This window comes from Thermobia domestica, chromosome 8, assembly GCF_964235325.1.
Source record: "Thermobia domestica chromosome 8, izTheDome1.hap1.1, whole genome shotgun sequence".
Classification (NCBI taxonomy): Eukaryota; Metazoa; Arthropoda; class Insecta; order Zygentoma; family Lepismatidae; genus Thermobia; species Thermobia domestica.
In genome coordinates this window covers 231,042,724-231,061,974 of record NC_137461.1, presented here as the reverse complement: position 1 = coordinate 231,061,974, position 19,251 = coordinate 231,042,724, and the positions used below count along the sequence as shown (strand labels likewise).

Sequence of the window (19,251 nt, the reverse complement as noted above, 5' to 3'; positions counted from 1 at the left end):
CAACAATCTTCCATTTTAACGCCGCCAAGTGTATTTCAAATAGATTACCTTACATTTAGCAATGTGGGACGGGAGGAGGTTGCAAATCCAGCTCTTGTGTAAGCACCGCAGGCCAAGGTGCGACTGATGACGTGGCTGATAATGCGTTGGGCCAGCTTTAATCTCTTGACCATGTTATTGGGGGGCATTCTCCTGGCTTGGCACTAGACAAATCCCACGAAACATGTCAGGCAAAATTTTCGATGGTAACGTCGAACAGGCCCCTTTTGTTGGCGAATATTTCTGCAAGAGACTCACTTGTGTTTGCCTTGCCACGATTCACGGTTGCAGCTATGTTCACTGCAATGACTAAATCATTTTTCTGACACTCCTTTACTATTTGGTGACAAAAATGTGCGCGGGAAAGTGCTACGATGAATCCTACCAAGTAACAATTCATTTTAAGCACAATTTCACTAGCATCAGCACGACACTCCGACACCTGTAAGCTGAGAAGCTACAGTGATAACTAACTCGATTTCATTATTCTGGCACAATTTCACAGGTTACAGCAGCGTCGCAAATCAGTCGGATATAATCCGATGAACTTTCTGTAGATATAATGGTATTATGCATAAATCATCATTAAAATGTTATATTTCAGTTTGTATTATACAGTTTAAGCTAAGAAATCACCTCCTCATCGACAGCTTAATGTAAAATCTCTTGTCAACGGTAAACTAACAGAAATAACTTTTAATGGTAGGTTGTATAGAAAATTACCTATCAGTGATAATAGACTGAGAATCCTAAAATACAACATGCTATTAGCGAGTTTAACGACGAAAAATATCCAAAATAGATTTTCCATTCTATAAGCTTTGCTTTTAACAGACTAAAATCTGAATTAAACTACTCACTGAGCCAAACAATACGTTCATCGTAAAAAAAATATTAACCTATAACAGTTTCGTCAATTATCCAGTTTGGCTTCATCAGACACTATGTAGGCCTATACACAGATAGTGACAGATTCAATATAAGAAACAGCGAAAAAAATCCTGATTTCTGATTAGCTACTATAGGCTGCTACAGCCAATCATCTTTCACCAGAAACCAAAATATAAAATAGAAACAAAAATCGTTAATTCCCTTTCCGTCCATGTTTATACTATATTCTGTACATTCATATCTTATAACTAGACTTAATCTAATTTACAAAATAATTTTACAAATAACTATTCAACATGAATACTGAATAATATAAATAATAAATAAATAATACTACACAATAATACTAAAAACATAAATACTAAATGGATAGAAATAAATCTATAGAATTAATTCATTTAATCTTTAAGGCTCCTTAATAATTTACCCTATTGGTTGTCAATTTTAAGACCTGAATTCCAGTTCATGACTCCATCGCCTTCGAATTCAATAAATTCCTTCCATTTCCTGACCAACTTTCTCTCTTTCTGGCCAAGCACTTTCACTTCACTCCAATTAATTGAATGTCTCGTGTCTGTTATGTACTTGTAGACTGCATTTCTCTCTCTCTTTAGTCTAATGTCGTCCTTTTTAATATTTTTCCCGTTTCCCCAATATAGCATATATCACATTTACTCCACTGGATCTTATATATATTACTTCTTTCTCCATCATTCCCTCCGCCTCTTATTCTCCCCTCTTTCTTCGCTTCTCCCTTATTACCTCCAGTAACCTCTAGCTTCCTTTTCTGTATGTGGAAATACCTCCAATCTTCTTCAGTTTTCTTTTGATGACCTCTTGTCTCTTCCCCTATACCTAATACCCTCACCACATTTTCATTTCCTCTTTTTCTCCTTCCTCTCTCGCCTTCGGTGCGAGCGGTTCCGGGTTCGATTCCTGGTGGGGTCATTCGGTCGAAAAAGTGTAACACGCTTTTTCAGGCCAGCCACCCTGAATGAGGCTTTCCTCGATTTTCCTCATTCACACCGGGGTGGTACTTCACTTATAGATCTCAGACCGCTTCCTTCCTTCCCCAATCCTTTCTTCCATCCCTTTTCCCGGATTGGGTGCTCGCCGAGAGACATCATCCCTCAAATCGTGAAGGGCTAAATTGCCTTAGATGCCGAAAGCCTAGAAATTTAAAATCCTAAATCCAAAATAGTAGTATTTTTCTCCTTCCTGTCTTCTTACTTTTTTAAAATTCTTTTCTTCCTCCTTTCGTCTTGCAGCTTAATTTCCTTTCATTATGTCCGTTTCTTTCTAACTGCTTATGGAAAACCTCTATTCCCTCCTCTGCCCTTCTTCTCTCACTGTTCGCCTGCCTAATTCTTTTCTCCATGCACTAATAATGTATATTTTCGTCGAATAATCTACAGCACTTGTAGCATAGCAGTAGCTTCCCGACGCGCAAGAAAGAAGGAAGTAAAGATATACACGGAATGGCACCAGAAAAGTTGTGCGAGTAAAAGGTAATGTGATTACGATCATATTATAAATAGCTTCTGTTAAATAGTTTTATTGGAGAATCTTAGGTGCCACAAACAATTGAAACTTTTGACTCAAATTTATGGGTATTATAAAACTTTAAAAATTAATATTTTTGAATCAAAATATTACTTACAATAGGCTAGTGAATCAATGTAGAAAGATCTTAAATTGAACCAAATTAGCATTATCTTAAGAATAATTCTTTCAAATTCTCAAGGTATATTGTGTTATGTCGGTGTCATTGCTAATCTAAAGTGTGGGTTGTCATTAAAAAAAAAAGAAAGAAAATAAGTAAGGAACATGCTTGATACTCCTATTAATCTGAAACGGTGAGACAGGTGTAAAAACAAAACAAAACAAAAACTAGAATGTATCAAAGGAAATGACTCCTGCCATTTTGCAATGCTTATCGACATTCGAAACTTGTCCAATGTCCAATTCTGTATTATTTAACACAAGCTTTCACATGATGTGCTTATTTATCCCCCTTGGCACTTGAAACTTTTGAGTTGGACCCCGTCTGGAATCCTGCAGTTGAAACTGGGATATTTTTTTCCTTTGATACATTCTAGTTTTTGTTTTGTTTTTACACCTGTCTCACCGTTTGAGATTAATAGGAGTGGCGATAGACTTTTTCATCAAGATTCGAGACTTGTTTCCACTTCTTTCACTTAACATAAGCTTTCATACGATACTCAATTTGAACTCCTATCTATTTCAACATTTTGAATTTGACCCCGTCTGGGACCCTGGAACATTTTCTTTACTTTGAATCATTATACTTTTGAAATAATGACATATTCGTGTTTTTGTTTCTACACTTATTCCACCGTTTCAGATACATACGAGTGGCCATAGACTTTGCAATGAAGATTGTGATGATACTTTGACCCACCGCTATTTTGCAGAGGCTTATCGTAGAGAGTCGCGACTTGATTTATCTTCTTTTATTTAACACCAGCTTTCATACGATGTGCAAGGTAATCCCCCTTTCCATTTAAAAATTTTGAGTTGGACCCCGTCTGGGAGCCTGGAACAATTTATTTTACTTTGATACGTTGTACTTTTGAAACGATGAAAAACATGTTTTTTGTTCTAATAACTGTCTCACCGTTTCATATTTTTCGGGGTTGCAACGGACTTTAAGACACGCTTAAAGGTGTTAATAAAAATTGAGTAACGTGCTGCCCTCAAGCGAAATGCTTGAGACCTCCCCAATTTTGGTAACCGGTTTTGATCTTACCTTGACCCAAGCTTTCAGGAAATATATACATCACCCCCACTTTGTGGGTTCAGGTACAAGTACCTCCCGTGTTAGAAATATGTTCAAATGAACAGATCAGTTTTTATGGTTGCTTTGAAATGAACCAAAAATTACAAAAGTAACTCAGTGAACACCAGAAAGAATAATATACACTCATTTCATAATTTATTATATCATGATCGAAAAGGAAAAAAGCACAATCAAGCGAAAGTATATTTCTTCAATCACAATTGCGCGAAGCAGCAGGTGAAGCACTGGCGCCAGAATTAGTCATCATCGCTTTTCTGTTGCACTTCTGTCGTATCTGTTACATTATGGCATGTAATTCCATGGCATTCAGAGCAGGTACTTGAGCAGTCAAGGCGATGCATGGACTGCTGGGTCTTGCAGTTGCATTGCATGGTAGAACACGGAGTTGTAGAGCAGTCACATTTTATGAACTATAACAACAGCACAAGTGTGGCGAGTCGAACCATCTTCACCGGTGACAGATTCCATCACGGAGTTCCCAACCCCATTACAGCGGATTGAGGTCATGGGGAAGCCAGGCCTGAACCTGTAGACGTACACGTAGAGAGTGATAGTAGCAGGCATCTTCAGTAAGCGGCAGTACTTCAGGCGTCACTTGAGCTGTCTATTTAACTGTTTTGCAGATAAACTTGTGACAGCGAATGTCATTGAGAGCTTTACCAATTCTACCCCCATGTACAAACGCCATAGCTTTATTACCAGATGTCATGATTTGTTCTTGTGCTCTCCCAGCAGTTCTGAAGATTGCGGCCTGGTCTAGGAAACAGTCGTTTTTCCGGAAGAGTAGAATGGAATGCCGTTTCCCTAACTCATATGGTTTGGATGTAGTGTTACATCCTAGTAGTGTATGAGCGAAAAGTAAGTGTGAGAACACGGCATCACTCAGTGTTTGTTTCATTGCCCTAATGTGGTAGACTATCACACTGTTGGAACTTTTCTTTGGTTCAGGACACAGGATGACATCGTTAAGTTTGTTGTCGAAATAGTGGATTAACAGGACTAGAAGGTCAGCATCTTCATCAATAACTGCTGTCAGAGACACCTGCGGTATTTCAATTGCTTGTTTTACAATCAGGACATCTGCGTCACCAGGAGCATGTTTGATATGATACCCAGATTCAGTAAACTTCTCAGCCAACAGTGTTACAAAAGCCTGCTTGTTCTTTTTATTCCACAAGAACATGTCCTTGCTGATGGCGAGAATCGTCGACTGAATTACATGCACTTTTGGTCCCTCCAGACCCTGTTGCGCTTGCAGTGAGCCTCAGACTTTGTTGATAATTGTTATATTTGGTACGCATCAAATATAATGGTTGCTTTCCCGAACTTTGACTTAACATACTGTACATATGGAAGGAGGAGTGCTTCAAATGTTTGTAGCTTACTCGAAGGCAAACGGGAAAGCAACCACCCACCATCAATGACATAGTAAATATATCCTGGTGTTGTAGGGTTGCCTGGCATTGGCTGGGCAAGTACGTTGTAAGCTGGGTGTTTTCAGAATCTGTCATAAGTTCATGTGTACCAAATATCGAAGCTTTGTATGCACTTAGCTCGTAATGGAAAACAGGTTTCAAATCGAATTCGCTGCTTTTTGTGTGAAAGAGAAGACGGTGGAGAAGCAGTTAAGGGTCTATGTAAAATGTCTCATCCTTCACCTTAATTACCTGTACTACCCTCATTGGCTTCACCATTTTCTTTCTCTTCAATGAAAATTGTGCAACCATTTTAACGTTTATATAAACAAGAATTCTCCTCCTTACTTCACCAGCCATTCCAGTATTTATTTCTGCAGAATATGTGATGCCTGCAATTACGTTTCTTAAATTTTAGTTAGGATGGAAAATGCTGATTTGTTCCACAAATTTCATACATTTTTGTGCATCGGTGTTGTCCCTCTCCACGCGGGATTTTGTCAGAGTTATATGTTGTTCAGTCATCGCCTGTTGAACTCCAGTAAACTCTTGCATCCACTGGTCGAGAAATGCACGAATGGGTCGCGACATTACACATACGAGCTGCTACTCTTGTGTCATCCCTTTACCATGTATTAACCCATTACTAATATCTTTTATGTTCCTCATTAGTATCTGCTCAATTATCAAATCCGTGGAAAGTCCGGCCTAAAAGCTATTACTCCGCCTTACAACATGTAGTTTACTCATGAAAGCTGTGTGTACGTTTGGAGTTACGGCTTCTTCAAGTTCTAACATGCTTTGTAAGTATATTAATGCTGAACATGCATACGAACTATGGTCACATGTTTCCAAAAAAAGAAGAAGAAGAAGAAGCATTTCATTTACCGTATGCAAATACATTTCCCAATTACCTGTTCCTTCACCTTTAATAAATGAATTCAGAATATCCACCATTTCAATGCATACCATACACAGTGCAGCAGTTCTGCTGGTTATCAGTTCCATTTTTTGTCCTGTAGTTTTTTGTAAAGCCTGCTGATTACATCATTAGAAATTTCGAACCCAACGTTTCCTCTTTTAGAAGTCGTTCAAATTTTAATCGTTCTATGTTTATATGAGTGCTTTCAGGTTCTGTACTTACTGCTTCCTTAGCTAAACTATTATTAAGAACTGATCACACCAGTATTTGGGCATGAATAGCTCTGGTGATTGCTTTGACCGACAACATATGCTTCACTATTTCCTGCATACACAACCTTCAAAATTTCAGAGAAAACCGGATCCTGTCATGAGAAAACCAATGCACCCAATGAAATTCATAATCACGTGCAGACCTCCTGGTCTGAAGATACATTTCTTTAATGGACTACCTTGTGATTAGTTGCCTATGATTCCAAATGCTTTCAAGTACAACGGTTGATCAAAGGTTACTATGGGAACTTGGTTCTAACGTGCTGCATGCTTTGCTATAAATAACAGCGTTGACAGAATGCAAGATTCTTTGCTTGGATCTATGTCGATAATAGGGAGGAAAACCACAGATGGTACAGTATGATATTTACCCTTGTGAACCAGTTGACTCACGCCCTGCCAGTCAGGTATACTTGGGTTTAGAAGACGTGAAACGTTCCACAGTATGTCTCCTTTTTAACCAGCGATTCAAAATAACACGTGTTGTATGTAAGCGAATCAACATACATCCTGTATCACATAAAACCACGCAGCTCCCTTACTTTTAGACATAGGTAAACAGTTTTGGTGTCGATAGAAAGATAAGACTGGAAACTATTAATTTCATTTCGGAATGTTCTCCAGTATCTCTGACAATTTCATAGTTATTAGCCATGAAAGTGACAAAATAAGACTAACTGAACAACAAATTCAGTCTAACAGTAAACATATTTAAATAATAATGGATACAATTATACCAATTGTATATTTTAGTGATTGTATTGTATATTTGCTTCGATTTGGGACAAGAACCAAGTCTCTAGCTTGATTGATTGCGAAGATATTAAAAGAAAAGTTTATCAAAATGGTTTATGAAAATATCCAAGATGGTGGTCCAAAATGGCGGCTTTCCAGTAGTCAGATTTTGATATGTTATTCAGGACATTCAATAGGACCAGGAACGATAAAAATACCTTTTATTACAATTACTTTTAGGTTCAACCTCAATTTTACTCGTCTATACTCTCAGGCCGATATTTGACCATCGCTGAGAAAGCAGATGCTTGGCTTCTTCGTGAATCATCTTACAAAGATTATAGAGTAAATAAGGCAATCATTGTAAGACATCACATATGAAATTCTCGAACATTGCTTCCTTCGAAAGAACGTTTCGTAAATTTTTAGAATTTAACAATTCGCTCAATGTAGTGATTTTAGATTTCATATTAATTCTAAAACAAAAATTCTTGGGAATGATTATTTTGTGAGATATCATAGAGTTCTTGTAATGCAATATTATGTGTTGAGCTTCCGCGCGGTTATGTAGTAAGTTAGTGATGTAATGCTAGGATCTGTGATGGATATATTTACGCTCGACCGTTTTGAAAAATAAAGAGTATGCCCTACCTCGTATATGTTCGTTCTTTCGTAAATTTAAGGTGAATATAAGCCGGACTATAAAAACACCCTATTACATCGTTCTAAGCGTACGTGCCTTCTGTACGAGAGAACCGGGTTCGAATCCTGGAGGAGCTGCATGTGGTTCGGATTCTACGTTAAGCTGTAGATTCTCGTATCATATAGCCTCGCTGCTGAAAGGGCCACTAAGCTAAATCGATCAACCAAGCAATAATATGTGTTGAAGCTAAGAAACGGAAGAGGGATTTATTGTAGCGATTGACAGTTTATGGTCAGAAATTATGTTATACATATTGGAATCACAATTTGTATCTGGGATAGAAAATGGTGAAGAAAAATACTATCTATTAATACATAGAGTAAAGCATGGCATACAGCAATCAGAAAATACTGTGTTTATAAACAACTTAACAATAAGGTACTCACATAAAATATGCGACGGCAGCTGTCTTGAAGTTCTCCCTGCCCTGGAAGGACAGGTACTTCAGAAGAAGACAGCAAAGGAAAATATACACAGTGTTAATATATTGACAATTTGATTAGATTATTTGTTTGCATTGTAACACTGTAAGCTCTGTTAATAAAATTTACAATGTTATAAGCATTTAACGAAAAATACGCATATATGTATCCAGAGATGAGATAGTTAGCAATTGATGGATTTCATTGAACTGAAGGAAATGATATGGATTAATGTAATCATCATACGCAATCTTCAAGAATTTTGTTCATTGATGCCGCACGATAATCATGTCACATTAAGATGAAACGTATACTGGCGGGCGCAGTGATCAGATTTTCGGTTTGACACTGTACAGTATGGATAACGGGAGTCCAAAATTATTATTAACTCTTACACTTTTATTTTTATTTGACTGTAATATCGTGCAGTGATAAGACAGATATGAATTGATAAATCACAACTAGGTTGAACAAAATGGCATGTCAAAGAAGAAAATGTCATGCATAGTCTTCGAGAAAATTTACGTGGTTTTAAAAATGGTGTCCTTCGCTGCCATTGTGGGGCAGTTGATACTGTTCGAACAGAATACTTATATACTCTATTTATGTACTCTCTGTCAGAAAAGAAAATGTACATCTATTTTTTGAGTCTGGCATTCCTGTGCTCTAATCGTGGAGAATATGAGAGTTAAATCAATCAAAAGTGTAGTGATGGGTAAGGAGAAAAGCCTAATCTGAATAAGACAGTGAAGAGGGGCACAAGCTGTGAATACGAATAGTGCATGGTGTAAATAAAGGACGACACCGAAAGAGAAAGCCAGTAACAGATAGTAAACGGAGAAAGAAAAGAGTAAGAATTGTCGAAGTGGAAACATAAAATACACATGCGAACAAATATGTCAACAACTAAAGGCTTACAAAGCAGCAAACTTGGTGTAGTGGTCAAGGCGCTAGATTATAAATCCAAAGGACGTCAGTTCGAATCTACTCCAACGAGTGTATATTTTTTATCCTTTTAAATAATGCATACAGCACATGAGAGGTGGTAAAAGAGAGCGTATTGCCCGTTTAATATGTTAAGTGAAAACGAGTTAAAAATTTCGGTGAAATTTATTAGAGAAGTGAAACAATGAAAACGAGGAAGCAGGTATATCTAATTAGGGGTATGTATCAGAGGGTGGTGATCTGAAAAACTGAAAATTTTTCCGAATTTCGTACATGTGAGTCTCTACGATAGGCAAATTTCTTCAGAAATGAGCCTATTGCAGAGACCATCATGACAGAAATGTCGTAATATTCCTATGCACTTTTGCCGATCATCACGCTCTGAGACGAAAACCACCCTCAGAGTTGAAAGTTTATCTCTCTCTGTCTCTCTCTCTCTCTCTCTCTCTCTCTCTCTCTCTATCTATCTATCTATATATCTATATCTATATCTATCTATCTATCTATCTATCTATCTATCTATCTATCTATTATATATATATATATATATATATATATATATATATATATATATATATATATATATATATATATATATACATTATGGCGCTAAATTCGTTGTACAAAAGCAGAGGAGTGATTGCTGAGAGTAAAACAAACAAAAAAGTTCTAACAAACATACGACGAAAACCCCATTGTTTACGTGTTATATATAGGCTGCCGAAAACATGAAAAACTGAATTCTAAAGGCCCATAGCTCCAAAACTATAGGACCTACTGTAGTCGGGGTCAAGATTTCACTTAGGAACTAGTATGTACTCTATCCAAAAATACATGTTTTAGAATCCTCACGCAACATTTTTTATGGAGGTAGTTGGAGAGTACTTTATATCATAGGCCCATAGTCAAACTCCCTCTATAAAATTGCTGTGGAAGCACCTCTGGATTCTTGGTCCCACTCTCAGTTGGGCATGCCTTATATTTACCAGGGCCCGGATCTTGACAAGTCAACTTTTTTTTTCTGTTATGCATAGAACAAGGTAAGTTCAAATAAAAATTTTATCCATTAACTCTAGTTTCTAAAAATATAATTTTTAGGGTCAATTTTTTGTCACTTTTTGCCATTTTGAAGTTTCAGGTCATTTTTTTTAATATTGTAAGGTAACGTTTAGGTAACTTATGGTCTTTTTTTCTACATAAGGACATCTTAAAATGAATACTGTTTACGAATTTAAAAATCACGAGGTTCAATAATCTCTTTCTCTGCTTCGTGGCTATGAGAGTGGAAAAACTGCGTTCCTAACAAGCTAATGAACACTAAGCTGTAGCTGGTGACGAGGGGTGGGGGTTGGTTGGTGGTCAAAGCAGATGGTTTTGGATTGTTGACCACAAATAATGTGACCACGTGATTAACTAAAATAGATTAGAAGGCGTACAAAGATTTTAAACTGTGCTTTTATCTGTTGTTCTTGTGTATACAGTCTACATTTGCAAACTTTTATTCTTTAAGTATGCTCCCTAGTCTCAACTCAGGAGTGAATGGACGCTTTCAGTACGTACAATGCCAACGCCTAAACCATCTACAGTCTCTCATTGAAGACAGATTATTTCTCAATTTGGTAAAGATGTTTTTAGTACTGACGGTGCAATATTCTTTTCCAAGGTATGTGAAGTAAAAGTGGCAGCAGAGAAAAGATACACTGTGCAAAAGGTATATCAACCACGAGAAACATTTACGCGCAATAGAAAACAAACATACAAAGAAGTGTTCGCAGTTGTTACTTGTGGAGAGTGCTTCGAACAGTAAAAGCAAATCCTTCGAGTTTTCAAAAGAGTTGTGTAAAGTTTTTGTGTCTTCGAACATTCCTCTTTGGAAACTCAACAATGTGAAATTGCGGGATTTCCTGGAATGTCATACAGGTCGTTCTATTCCAGACGAATCGATTCTTAGAAAAAATTACATGCCAAAGTGTTACGAGGACACAATGAGAAAAATAAGAGAGGAACTTCGGAATCAGAAAATTTTTGTTTCTATAGACGAGACTAGTGATGTGGAGGGACGGTATTATTGCTGGGTCAACGAAAGCCGCCGAACATAGCAAAATATTTTTGCTAACTAGTGAAGTGTTGGAGTCTGTCAACCATTTAACAATATGTAGACTTTTCGATAAATCAGTGTCCCTACTTTGGCCTGAAGGTGTCCAACATGACCATGTTCTTCTTTTTGTAACAAATGCTGCTTCGTATATAATTAAGGCTGCTAATTCAATAAAATCGCTCTATCCAAAAATGATCCATGCAACGTGCTTAGCTCATGGTTTACACCGAGTGGCAGAAGAAGTATGGGCATTTTTTCCTAAAATCGATTCCTTGGTTTCGAATGTCAAAAAGATATTTGTAAAGGCTTTTTCCCGCAGAAGGGCATTCAAATCTGCCGCGACGAACATTCCTTTGCCTCCACAGCCTGTTGTTACGAGATGGGGAATCTGGACCGACGCTTGTGTTATTTACTGCGATAATTTTGATGTAGTAAAACGTGTTCTTAATTCATTTGAATTACAAGATACAAAGGTAATCCCGTATGCTCAGGATCGGTTTTCCGACAATGAAGTAGAGTGTCAGTTGGCATATATAAAATCGATTTTCTGTTTCCTGCCTACATCCATTATGCGTCTTCAGGAAAAAGGTGCTTCTCTTGCGGAATCCTTACTTGTGGTTCAAGAAACAAAAGCAGAGTTGGAGAAAGTGTCAGGTGATGTTGGCAATAGTATTCTGTGTAAATTAAAACGTGTGTTGGAAAGAAACAACGGATATAATACTTTGTATGCAATTTCAAGTATACTGCAAGGTGGAGTGTTATCCTCCAAAGTTGAAGATTTAAGCCCCAATGACATAGTTCATTTCAAGTATGCTCCCATATCTTCTGTTGACGTTGGAAGAAGCTTTTCCAAATATAAGCGTGTGCTAGCGGACAACAGGCGCTCATTCACTCAAGAGAACTTGCGCATGTTTACAGTTATCTATTCTAATGCTGAATTAGATATGAGCTAAATTTTGTGACGATTACAAAGTGAGTTGCTGAGTTAGTTTGTTATGTCACAGCTTACAAAATGTTTGTATGTTGCTTAACTGGTTATAGGCCTATATATCTGTAATGCAAAAAACTGCCTAACTATTTACTAAATTGGGCAAAGTTGTTTTATTGATTATTTAAAAAAACAAAGACACAAATGATCAATGGACCGCAACTAACTGAAACAAAATTTTGAAAATGAATGAGAAATGGTAATTAAAATCCGATAGATTAATTTTTTTTTAATGTCAATGTTAAACGAAATAAACGTTTCAAAAAACGCGGATCAATTTTTGTGAATTTTATGGTCATTTTACAGGATTTTTAGTGTCATTATATAGGTCAATTTTAGAAAATTTTAGGTCATCAAGATCTGGCCTCTGCTAATAACTATAGTGTTCCGAAAATTGCTCCTTACGAATAAATTCACCATGATTATGTTCATATTTCATAAATAAATATATCATCAACTTCAATGAAAATGTCCACAAGGGATAGTTTATCCTTGGGGTGAGTTTATTTGTTTATTTATTTTAAAGTTTTATGAAATATGACTTCTGGAATTTTATTTTATATAGAAACATTTTATTAATAACTTCAACATATAGCATAATTCATTTTTTTTTTTAGAAAAATCTACAAGAGGTAGTTATATTTGGGGGCTAAGTTTCATCTGGTGAAATTTTCCGAAAATACCTTATAATTTTGTTCGTATTTCACAAGAAAGTGTTTAGCTGATAACTGCATCACAACATGATTTAGTTTAAGGAATTGGAGCAAGAAAGTTTAGTGTGATGACCTGTGCCTCAGGCCCTTATCCAAGGGGTTCTAGCGGGGCCTGCCCCCCTAAAATTTTGCTGGCCCCCTCTAAAATTTTCACGGTAGGCTTGCAAATGAATTATGATATGGTGACGAACTATAATATGGTTGGATCGGCCCCCCTAACTACATCCACCCCCCTACATTTTTGAGCTGGTTATCGACCTGCTGTGCCTTTTTTTTATTTTTTATTTTTGCAATCCACTTTGCATTGTAAGAATAGATCCCATTTCCTACATTAACCCTCTATTCGAACCAATAGGCCTATAATCATTTCCAGTTTCAACTTTTGTCTCCATAGAACAAAAACGGTAACAAATAGCGTCAAGCGGTTTGTTTGCAATCGATTTAGTGTTTCAAGAGAACTTATCATAACCACCCGAAAAAAAAACTCAATAAAAAAAGACGGAAATCGTTTAAATTTACCACCTATTTATTTCTATAGCGAAAACGGTGAAATATATCGAAAAGCATGCTTTTTTCCTCCTTTTACGTAGATTCAGCGTTCCAAGAATGAGTTTTGTCCCGACTTTTTATCAATCTGTCCTAATTGGAAGTGGTAAAAATCTACGATTTCTGGTTACAACACTAATCACATAATGGATAAATCGAAAATAGAAACAATAACCTGTTTTTTTTTGTTTTTTCTAAATACGGATTCAGTACCGGAAAAATATGTTTCACCTCTGTCTTTAGCCTAATCCTCTAGTACAACCGGAAGTCGTAGACACCAATTAGTTTCCGGTTTCAATATTAATATTCATAGAACAAAGATAATAAGAGATAGTGATTAATAGCTTTTTGATATTGATTCAGCTTCTGAAAAACAGGTTCTATCTTTGACCTTATTCTTCTATTCTAACCAGTGGTTATAGATGTACTACTTCAAGTTTAAGTATTGCATTTGCACTGTTTGGAAGTCTACCGTTTTTTTCACACTGTGAAATGAAACTCACTTGTTATTTTATAATAACTCTAACTTCCTACTCTGACAATCCATTTTTCACAGTAATTCTGTCTATTCTGACTCCATTGACAGGGTTGAACTCTTAGCAGGTTCGAGCCTAAGATGGCTTTTATCTTTTCACTTCGACGATGCCACATAGAAGCTGCGAAGATATTTAAAAATGATCGAAAATGACCTATATAAGTGTTGAATCCATAGTTTTTGGGGTCGCTTAGATGAGCAGTAACACTTCCGATGCCGTTTAAATCCAAATTCCAAGTAGGATGAGGGAGAAATAAAAATGATCGAAAATGACAGATATTAAGTGTCGAATCCATAGTTTTAGGAATTCGTTGAGACGTGCAGTGACACTTCCAATGCCGCTTAAATCCAAATTCAGCCCTTTATGTCCAAAATGAAAGTATTCTCTCCGTGCAAAGAACGGGTATTCTGCTAGTAATGAATATTTTTCTCTACAGGATTCGTAATTTAATAAATTAAATCAATTCACACACTTTCAATAATACAGGCTGTCCAATATATAATGCAACCCGGAGTTTGGGATAGTAGAACTTTTGAACCTGAAGTGATACACAAATAATGGTTATACCAAAATGAAGCCTTGTTCATGCATATATTTTAAACTAGGAAGCAACGATTGAAGTAGGTTAGGAACGCCGCCTCAATGTGAAAGAAGCGTAAGGTATGTAGTGGGCCTTATGCAGTCATTTTGATGTATGATTAGCGTCATACTAACGCTATATTTAAAATACCAGGACTGGATATATAACCTTTTGTCACTCGCGCCAAATTTAGTAACATAACTACTCGCGCGTTTGCTTTTTTCCAACATTGACATTTTGAGATACAAACAATATATTTAGTAAACTTATTTGAAGTAATGCATGCAATTGTTGAGTAAATTACTTAGGATATTTGGAATTGTTGCTATAGTGCTGTCAAAATGTCTTGATCCGTGGCAAAAATGCGAACTAAAGTTCAAACCATCGACACATCCACGCGTTGAGCCAATAAGGGTTCAGCTGTTGCTAAACGAGAGAGCCTTGGGGAAAGGGAGTGGATTCCTTCAGCCGATAGCAACGCTTGGAACAGAAAACTAGGTGTCAAGTCAATGTGGTATATCTATAGCTTGTCAATATCTCTTCTCTGCGATCGGCTTTCGAAATCATCGAATCTAATGCCCTGAGTAGCAGTAAAAAGCTCGTGTAAATCATTGCTGCTCTTACGATTGGAATCCCTGTTCCGTCACATGTCCGCAGTGATCGCACATCATCACGTGCTCCTTTCTTTTGGCAATCAAATAAAGACGTCGAAATAAAGTCATTAATTTTGCTCTTGAAGTTGCTGTACAGTTGCAGTGCGTTCTTCGCCGAAACTTGTTCGTAATTTATCCAAATAATTGTTAGTACATTTTACAATTTCATCAATCACGGCTATATCGATAAATTTCGAAAAAAAAAAAACCTGTTTACTCAGTGATACCCTTAGCAGTAAACTTCGGTTCTAGCATCTTTTTCACAATGTTTTTACACTTTGTCTTTGCTGATGCTGCCAGTTACTATTTACATTTTGTTTTCCTGTCTTTCCCAATGAAACAATATTTTCACTGTAACTGTAATTCACATCCATATCGTTTCCATCTGAATCTGCATCTACACTGTTCTTATCTGCTTCACTATCATGATCAATATCATCTTCATTCACTTTTTCACTACTTCAATCCGCATCACTTTCAGCAGCCACTTATTTTCGATAGTTAACATCAGACTCATCATTAATATTGTCAAGCCACTTCTCTATCTCACTTCTATTCAATAAGCGAGACGTTGCTTAGAAAAACAAAACTTCACTCATAAACAATAATTATCACATTAACGATCGCGCGTTGGAAAATTTCAAACTCCATAAAAATATATGGTTGCTAGTGTTATCACGGAACTACTCGCGCGTTTGAAAAAAGCAAACGCAGACGAAACTATTTCCTCAACCTGTACTGGAAGCTACTACAATTGCAGCACGTCAGCGAGCTTTAGGGTGAAAGAGGGGAAGGAGCCACTTGAGGAATAGCACTGAGGGTGACTCCGCTAATGCGACCCCATTCGTAAAAATCATTAGTTTTTACTCACCTGTTTGCTTTTTTCCAACAGCGCGAGTGACAAAAGGTTAAAATACCATCCCGATATTCAACTATTGTGACTGGAAAAACCAGGATAAAGTCTAAGAACAGTCGGTGATTGAGATCTATCCAAGAATCCCAAGTCAACACTCAACCACTGAGCCCAAGGCTGTTCTGTAGGTATTATTATTATTATTATTATTATTATTATTATTATTATTATTATTATTATTATTATTATTATTATTATTATAGTTGTGGTATTTCGGGTTTTTTCGTTTGTCTTAAGCGTTCCGACTATTGACTCGATTCTCTTTAAAGCACTGCTCTATTCCTTGAATTCAAGGGACTATTCAAGGAATTACACCCATAGAAGTGTTAAGAGTTATAAAATATATAAAATACGGTATATTTATCAAATATCACATAATCAAGGTGATGCTAAGGTACAGTATTATTACTAAAATCCGGATTACGAATTTTTATGTAACAATATATATATATATAGCAAAATAGTACATAAATATATAGCAAAAGGCTGTAAAATATGCAATATTGTTGAAATATTTGATAGTATATATATTTCAATTTTGGAGCACAAGAAATTTATAGAATTACAACCTCATTTGCCCAGCGCTGTCCGCACATTTTTCCCGGCCTTCTATTACATAGAAAAAAAAGTATTGATTTGGATTCTTTTTAATCAACGACCTATGGATTCGAAACTTCGATAGTATCGATCGTTTTCGATTATTTTTACATATTATCTTTTCCCATATATTGTAAGTGACAAGTTTGGTTGAAAGCACTCCAGGTGTTCTAAGCTAGAACATAACCACATACACAAACACACTCCACACACATATATATATATACGTAAAACAACACACATCCATATTATCGCATCCATTCTCTACTCTTTCCTGGCAACACTTGCTACCTCCCCCAACACTCAAGCGGCATATCGCCGCCTATATGTAAAAAGCTCCATTGCTTGCAATGGCTCGCTTGGCTATACGCGGCAATCTGCCGCGCCGCTTTCTAGCAGGGAGAGGCGGCTGTTTTTCCTCGCCGCGAAAATTTGCGGCGACCGCTGCGCATATATTAAAAGCTTCATTGCTTGCAATGTCTTTCTACCCTGCGCGGCAGTTCGCCGCCAAATGGGAAAGGGCTGTTAGTATTTACTTTACGAGAATTGTGATATCAAATAGGGTCTATCACAATTTCTAACATAAAACAATAATTGTAAATATATAGCCTCTAGTTTTGCAAATCTTATGATATTGATCAAATTCAAACATATTAATTACTGTCCCTTTGGCTTGTAAATTAATACGCTTACTAAAATGTAATCATTTCCATGTAGGCACAAAACATGAAATTAACGAAACAAAATGCGTACGTAGTTGCTTAATATCCGCTCAATATTTCAAACAAGAAAATCAGCGGCGGAGGCCGGGTAGGCACGGACCTACCCCAAAATTTTCAAAAAATATATAAACGCTAAAAGATACAATAAAGAGCAAATATATTCTCCACTACTTTTATTAATAGTAGATAATTATTTAACAATTAGCATCAACCACTACTGTAAAGGTAATTTCCTATTGTCATTAATCAATCAAATGTATATATGTATCCATACGCGAGGAGGCCGGTCTACCCAAAATTAAAATCCTAAAGCCACCGTTAAAGAAAATTGCTTGTAAATTGGTAAAACGCTCAAGTAACATGAGACCACATTGCTTTATCTCGTTACTTAAATGGCGTCTTTACTCAATATGCAATATGGAAAGAAGATAAAAGATCATTGAGAGAAAGAAGAGTCAGCCAACTCAGTACAAACTTTTCATAATCCGCAATTTATCTGCCATCCGCAAAGAAAATAGAAATATTTATTTGCAGAAAAATCTCTAATGATGAGTATTTGGACATAGTTCCTCCGTAATATAAAAATGCAATTCTCTTCGTACGAATTTAAAATTAATGCAAGCGGCAGGGTGTGTGTAAGGAAGGAGAGAACAACATAATATCTACGATAACATGCGGATTTTTTTTTTAATGGTTTCTAAAGAAGCACATTAATTTAACATTCATTTTGGCATTGGAAATGAAATCTTTGTTTCACGTCCCATGTTTATGCTGGTTAGGCTAAAGGAGATGATGATGATGATAAATGAATACAATGGTACAATGAATGAAATGGGAGGAAACGGAAGAACACCGAAAAAACCAACGAATACGATGTTTTTCCACAACAAAGCCCACTTGGCGCGATCTGGGATCAAACCAGGGACCCCACGCACCAGAGGTGAGTGTTCTACCACTAATCTACCGAGTCCCTTATTTTGGCGGTAGAGAACTCTCTAATTTACTGAAATATAAAGGAAAACACAGGGAAATTAAGTAATTTGGAATTAATGGCAAGAAGACATGTAGAAAATATTCTGAATCCTCTCCTGCTTACTGTAAGATCTATATTGTATAGAGAGTACGAGAGTATTACTTTCTAACACTTCGCATGCTTCGCGAACAGTTCTTTCGCTCCTCATGCAAATGTTCACTTACCTCGAAAGCAAGCCACCGCCGCGGCTGAAGCCAGCAGCTGAAGAAGCAAGGAAGAGAAGAACAGTTAAGAGATGGCACTGCGCATTTAATTTATAGGCACAGTCTACCAATGAAGTAAGTGCACGTTACAAATAGTGGTGCAATAAGACGACATGAGAGATGGAATGGATAGAAAAAAGAAAGCTAGTACTTCCTTCCTTCATGCTAGTATAAAGAAGCAAGAAAAAAAAAAAAAAGGAAAATGTAATATTTAATTTAGATAGTTGATGAAAACTATAACCTTAACAGAGAACCTATTAAAATTTCGGGGAGAAATGAAATTGGATGAAGTGGTACTACACACATACGGGAAAGTACCGAAGTTCATTGTTTGTGTATCGGTCCCGTTTAAAGTAGTGAATGAAATCACGAAATTAGTAATTAACTCGCTTTAAAAAACTAGTTTTCAAGTTAACCTTCACTGCAAATTTATTTAAGAATGTGGTTGTTGCTGCAGGGTTGCCAGGTCTACGGTTTTCTCTGCACGTCTTCATATTTGCATTG

The 19,251-nt window shown here is 36.6% G+C and overlaps 1 long non-coding RNA gene across 1 annotated transcript in view; it reads right to left on the bottom strand.

Moving 5' to 3' along the window:
* The window catches only part of LOC145691954 (uncharacterized), a 37,291-nt gene extending 18,533 nt beyond the window's left edge, over positions 1 to 18,758 (bottom strand). Inside the window, exon 1 of the long non-coding RNA XR_014132594.1 lies at positions 18,709 to 18,758. This is a non-coding gene — a long non-coding RNA (uncharacterized LOC145691954). The remainder of the gene's footprint in view (positions 1 to 18,708) is intronic.
* Positions 18,759 to 19,251: the final 493 nt, after the last annotated feature.